This window comes from Rhinopithecus roxellana, chromosome 9 (assembly GCF_007565055.1).
Source record: "Rhinopithecus roxellana isolate Shanxi Qingling chromosome 9, ASM756505v1, whole genome shotgun sequence".
Taxonomy (NCBI): Eukaryota; Metazoa; Chordata; class Mammalia; order Primates; family Cercopithecidae; genus Rhinopithecus; species Rhinopithecus roxellana.
The window spans coordinates 7,605,260-7,610,957 of NC_044557.1; the positions used below are offsets into that span (position 1 = coordinate 7,605,260).

At 41.4% G+C, this 5,698-nt stretch overlaps 1 pseudogene; it reads left to right on the forward strand.

Annotated features, from left to right (window-relative positions):
• The first annotated feature begins 2,146 nt into the window (after positions 1–2,146).
• On the forward strand, positions 2,147–2,819 carry LOC104668283 (annotated as a pseudogene).
• Positions 2,820–5,698: the final 2,879 nt, after the last annotated feature.

Genomic DNA, 5,698 nt, shown 5'->3' on the forward strand with positions numbered 1-5,698 from the left:
GATGTATGATGTAATTTATGTGAAATGTCCAGAATAGGCAAATCTAGAGAGGTAAAGTTAGATGAATGCTTGTTAAGAGCCGGGTGTGTGGGTTGGAGGGGTAAAAGGGAGATAGGGAGTAATAGTTGATGGGCATGGTTTTTTTTTAGGGAGAATGAAAATATTCTAAAGTTATATTGAGGTGATAGCTGCACAACCCTGTGAACTTAGTAAAAAGCATTGAGCTGTAGGTTTTAAATGAGTCAATTTTATGGTATATGACTTATAACTCAGAAAGTTGTTTTTTAAAAAAATAACTTCATCAATGAGGGGCAAGTAGAAGTCACATACCTCCAGAGGAAACAGAAAAGAAATTGCAAACTTTTCTGTGACATAAATGGTCTGTATCCTTCAAAAATGCCAGTATCATGAAGGACAAACAATGATTGGGGAAATTTGCCAGATTAGGGACACGCCACATGTGATCCTGGACTGGATCCTGGAGAGAAAAATATCTTAAAGGATATATTTGGGACAATTAACAAAATTAGAATGTAGATTATAGATGAGATTAAAGTATTGTGTAAATGTTAAATTTTCTGAACTTCATAACTGTACTATGGTTAGGTAAGAAAATATCTTTGTTTTTTCTTTTCTTTTTTGAGACAGGGGTCTCACTCTGTTACCCAGGCTGGAGTTCAGTGGCTCAATCTTGGCTCACTGCTCACTGGAGATAACGTGAGCTCCTGGGCACAAGTGATCCTCCCATATCAGTCTCCCAAATAGCTAGGATGACAGGTGTGCACCACAACTGGATAATTTTTAGTTTTTGTAGAGCTGGGGTCTCCTCTGTTGCCCAGGCTGTCTTGAACTCCAAGCCTCAAGGGATCCTCCTGCCTCAGCTCCCAAAACGTTGGGATTATAGGAGTGAGCCACTGCACCTGGCCAATATCTTTGTCATAAAGAAGAAACCCTAAAGTCAGAGGCATGATGTCTGCAATCTACTCTACCATGGAGAGAGTAAAAATCAACACAAAAGGAATATATACATGTTTACATCAAATTATTATATATTACTATATACACACAAAACTTATGTGTATATATGTACATAAAACAATATAAAAACATGTAACCAAATATAATATACATACACACACACATACATGTATACACAGAGAGAATTATGACAAATAGATAAACTTTAAAAAAATCTTTGGATAAAAGATACACAAAAATTTCTCTAAATTATTCTTGTAACTTTCCCGCATGTTTGAAGTCATTACAAAATAAAAAGGATTTATAATATAAGTCTATGGGGGCCAGGTGTGGAGGGTCACATCTGTATTCCCAGCATTTAGGGAGGCTGAGGGGGAGGATTGCTTGAGCCCAGGAGTTTGAGACCAGTCTGTCTGGGAAACATAGCAAGACCCTGTCTCTGTAAAACTTTAAAAATTGGCCTGGCACGGTGGCTCACGCCTGTAATCCCAGCACTTTGGGAGGTCGAAGTGCAGGGTTGGGGGGATCACGAGGTCAGGAGTTTGCGACCAGCCTGGCCAACATGGTGAAACCCCCATCTCTACTAAAAATACAAAAATTAGCCAAGTCTGGTGGTGGGCGTCTGTAATCACAGCTACTTGGGAGGCTGAGGCAGGAGAATCACCTGAAACCAGGAGGCGGAGTTGTGGTGTGCTGAGATCGCACCATTGCACTCCAACCTGGGCGACAGAGCGAGACGCTGTCTCAATAAAAAACAAAAAACAAACAAACAAAAACTTTAAAAATTAGCTAGGTATGGTGGTGTACACCTCTGGTTCCAGCTACTCCAGAGGCTGAGGCAGGAGGATCCCTTGAGCCCAGCGGTGAGCTGCAGTTAGCTATGATGACACCACTGCAGTCCAACCTAAGTGACAGGGGAAGGCCTCAAAAAGCCTGAGTCCAACTTTAAAGAGTTTCCTCTTTTATTTAAAACAAACAAACAAACAAACCAACAAACACACAGCGCTTCCCTTACCGCGCTTGCTGAGCTAAAGGACGGAGCGTGTTACCCGGGAGCAGCTGCTCCAGTGCTCCTCCAGGCCCCGATCCGGCTAAGCAGGCGGCCTCCCTCCCTTCACCTTTCCTCTCCTGGCGGGACCCCGCGGCGGGCGAGTGACTGCGGCCACCCCTGAAAGGCGACTCTTCTGATTCAAGATGACCAACGAAGAACCTCTTCCCAAGAAAGTTCGACTGAGTGAAACAGACTTCGAAGTCATGGCAAGAGATGAGTTAATTTTAAGATGGAAACAATATGAAGCATATGTACAAGCTTTGGAGGGCAAGTACACAGATCTTAACTCTAATGACGTAACTAGCCTAACAGAGTCTGAAGAAAAACTAAAGCAACAACAGCAGGAGTCTGCACGCAGGGAAAACATCCTCGTAATGCGACTAACAACAACCAAGGAACAACAGATGCAAGAGTGTACTACTCAAATCCAGTACCTCAAGCAAGTCCAGCAGCTGAGCGTTGCCCAGCTGAGATCAACAATGGTAGACCCAGCGATCAAACTTGGTTTTCCTAAAAATGAAAGGTGAATTGGAATAAACTGAAGACAAACTGGAACAAGCCCAAAATGAACTGAGTGCCTGGAAGTGCCTGATAGAGGCCTGATGGCGTCGGACTATTCCGAAGAAGTAGCCACCTCCGAAAAATTCCCCTTCTAGAACATGTAGACACTTGAGAAATGTTTCTGTTTAAAGAATATAGAGGGAGAAACAGAAGTCTTAAGTCTGTGGCACACTGTGTCTTCAGACAGTTTGAAGGAATGAAAACCTAGAGATTTTAAATCATGAATTGAACATGTAAAATTTCAGTAAAATGTAAAAATGGAATATGCATCGCTCTTAACCTTGAGCATAGTGACTTAGAGACATGTGTATCAGTTTTGCCAATGAGACTGTGGACTTCATTATTGCTGTTGAACTTCTGAGTCAAAACTCAAATGAGGTGAATTTTGCCTTTAAAGGGTTTATTTGCTGAGAACCAACTTTTAATAGTCACGAGAGAATCAAATAATAGATGTCTGTACAAGGAGCGCATAGATTTAACCATTTAGTTTGGGGCTCTATATTACTTGCTTGAGCCTTAATCAATGTGGTTTTATTCAATGGTTTGTTCTTTGAATGGTTGCAAAAACTGTAGATTATCTTACTGAGGACTGTACAAACATGAAGGTGTGGTATGAAACTTCAGGTTGAAACTGTTTGAAGTATTATAAACATTCATGTCACAACTAGATTGTACAAGGATATTAGCTGTGATGAGACTCACTGCATTATTTTTTTAGTGAATTTTATGAAATCCCCATTCCATTCAATAGGCACATGTTTAAAAGAGCATTGTCGTTGGTGTTAATGGGGGAATGTGTTCCTTCATTGTATTTGGCCCTTTTGTATTGCACTCTTGATATTAAATTAAATGTTCCTTGAAATAAACAAACACACACAAAAAATTTTTACAACAAATATGACAAGGGGTTAATAGGTATTAAGTCTTTTTTTTTTTTTTTTTTGAGATGGAGTCTCACTCTGTTGCCCAGGCTGGAGTGCAGTGGCTCCATCTGGGCTGACTGAAACCTCTGCCTCCCGAATTCAAGCGATTCTCCTGCCTCAGCCTCCAGAGTAGCTGGGATTACAGGCCTGAGCCACCACGCCTGGCCCAATAGGTATGAATTCTGTCTTTATGATCTCATGTGGCACAGTGAAAGATGCAGGTACCTGAAGATCAAAGAGGGTTTCTCACATTGCATGCGCTAAGTTCCCCCAACTCTCCTTGTTTGCCTTACTTCCAGGAAAAGGGCAGTTCCCTGGGCTCTGCATGGTTTCTGGCCTTGACCTTAGCTGACTGCACAGAGAAAATCAGAGGTCACTCTTCTCCAAATGGAGCCTCCATCACCTGATTCACCACTTTACGACCCCATGTCTGGTGGATAAGGCTATTCTGGCTTGGCTTTTTTTGGACTACGGTGTAGGATTTTAGATTTATTCAAGCGATTTTTTTAAAACTATAAAATGTTACAAACACAAGAGTATTTAAAAAGACATATGTTCATTTTTGGGGATGACAATAATATAAACATCAGTGTTCCATCCATCGGGCTACGAAATAGAGTAGTATTCCCCTCTCTCTGCCCCAAATCATCCCTTCCTTCCCCCTCCACTCCTGACTTTTGTGATAACCATTCCTTTGCTTCTCTTCCTGGTCTTGATCACCAACATGTATTTCCCTAAACAATACACTGTTCAACTCTGCCTGTTTTGAACTTTGTATAAATGGATCTTATTGTAATGGGGTTTTTTTTTTTCTGTGACTTACTTATTTCACTCAATGTTACGTTTTTAATGAGTTTTCCCTATTAAGAATATCTTGTTAAAATCTGCCTATTGAATTTAAAAAATAAATATTAATTCTGGATGGAAAGTCAATAGATGTTTGTTAAATTCTCTGCATTTCTAGGATTTTTCCTGCAAGTTAAATTACATTAAATTTAAAAGTGCATGCTTGGGTCTGCCTTTCAAAAAACTTTCTAGCCCGAGTGCAGTGGCTCACACCTGTAATCCCAGCACTTTGGGAGGCCACAGCAGCTGGATCATGAGGTCAGGAGTTCGAGACCAGCCTGGCCAAGATGGTGAAACCCCGTCTCTACTAAAAATACAAAAATTAGCTGGGCGTGGTGGTGGGCGCCTGTAATCCCAGCTACTCAGGAGGCTGAGGCAGCAGAATTGCTTGAACCCGGGAGGCGGAGGTTGCAGTGAGCTGAGATGGGGCCACTGTACTCCAGCCTGGGAGACAGAGCGAGACTCTGTCTCAAATAATAATAATAATAATAATAAACTTTCTAGAGTCATGGATGAGGATGATTTGTCAAAGTGTATGGCTGACAATCATGTTTTTCTGGGCTTTTATACCTGACTACTTTTATGACCTTGAGCTATTAATCATGGATCAGTTGCTAGCCTTGTGGACCATTGGCTATATACTTAAACATTCTTTTTTTTCTCTCTCTCTCTTTAAAGTAGGGAATAGGATTCACCCCGTCATTTTGTTGTGACGTAACATTCTTTCAGGGAAGTTACTGATATTGGAAATCAGATTTAAAGAATCTAACAATTTTAAGATACATCATTTATTTAACACTTTCAGCTTTCTGAGAAAAAAAGAAGGAAAGGAGGGAGGGAGGGGGGAAAGAAAGAAAAAAGAAGAAAATGAAAAAAAGACCACCACAATGAATTTACAAATCCTCCCAAAGTGCATCATAGTATCAAGAAAACACAGTAATTGGCCAGGCGTGGTGGCTCACACCTGTAATCCCAGCACTTCGGGAGGCCAAGGTGGGCGGATCACGAGGTCAAGAGATCAAGACCATCCTGGCAACATGGTGAAACCCCATCTCTACTAAAAATACAAAAATTAGCTGGGAGTGGTGGCACGCACCTGTAATCCCAGCTACTCGGGAGGCTGAGGTAGGAGAATCGCTTGAACCTGGGAGGTAGAGGATGCAGTGAGCTGAGATCTTGTCATTGCACTCCAGCCTGGGTGACAGAGCAAGAGTCCATCTCAAAAAAAAAAAAAAAGAAAAAAAGAAAGTACAGTAATTAACGCCTTCTGCCAGGATCACCCTGTCTTGACCTGACTCATTTTCTAACATGCCAAAGGACAGAAGAAGCCTTCTTTCCG